We start from the raw sequence: 1,033 nt of genomic DNA on the forward strand, positions 1-1,033 counted from the left end.
TCAACTTAATCTGAAATGGTTTAGGAAAAAAACATAAAAACAAATATAGTATAATAAGACAATATGGTAAGCTGTTAACAATTTTGAAATTAAAAAAGCACAACAGTTCAACATTAAGTTAAAAATAATAATAATACTCTAAAGGAATAAAGTCCCTAACTAAAACCTGACTGCCATACCAATTGTATGGCTGCCTGCCTTTGGGAGAACTTCCATTCTTCCTGTCATAATTGCAACTAGCCGGGAACAAAAGGCTGGAAGAAAATACATAGAATGTTTTCATTGTTTTTCTGCCCACGAAATACATATCATAAGTCACACATTTTCCCCACTGCTCACTTGACACTTCTGAATGAAGAGACCAGAAATACAAAGGATGGTGGAAGAAGTAGGAAGAACAAAAAAACATGACCCAGAGAAGCTAAACATTATTTCAGAGACTCATGGAGCATCTACGGAGAGTTTCTTCCCAGGAGGGGATTGACAGGAGAGAAGTAGGACATAACCGAAGTGGATGACCTAAGGTCAAGACTGGAGGGACTATCCCAAAGGGGAACTGGGTGGGGCAGTGGCCACAAGCAGTGGGGAAGAATGCAAAAAACCCTGATGGCTTGAGAGCTAATTCTGTTGTTCATGTTTCATAGCCCTTTACAAAGAGTCTTGGAACCGCAGAAAAGCATGGGGTACTGGGGCTGGTGAAAAACTTCTGCTAAGGACAGCTAGAGATGAATAAAATGTAACAAAAGGTAGTTTAATGCATGACTGAAATAGAAAGCAAGAAAGAGAAGTCCGCAGATATGAAAGCCACCACGGGGGGGGGGGGGGGGGGGGGGAGGGTGGTCAGGAGGTGACCACTGGCTAGGTACTTGAGTTTAAAATGCCCAGGCAAGGACTGAAGACCAGGCCTCGAGGTGAGCACTGGAAAGAACACTTAAATATCCAAGGAGAAAAGCTTGTCACATTCAATCTCAAGATGCACAAGCAGACAGAAAGTTATTGGGAATCAGCAAATGCAACATATAGAAGACAGAAT

The sequence above is a fragment of the Dasypus novemcinctus genome, chromosome 3 (assembly GCF_030445035.2).
Source record: "Dasypus novemcinctus isolate mDasNov1 chromosome 3, mDasNov1.1.hap2, whole genome shotgun sequence".
In the NCBI taxonomy this organism is placed as follows: domain Eukaryota; kingdom Metazoa; phylum Chordata; class Mammalia; order Cingulata; family Dasypodidae; genus Dasypus; species Dasypus novemcinctus.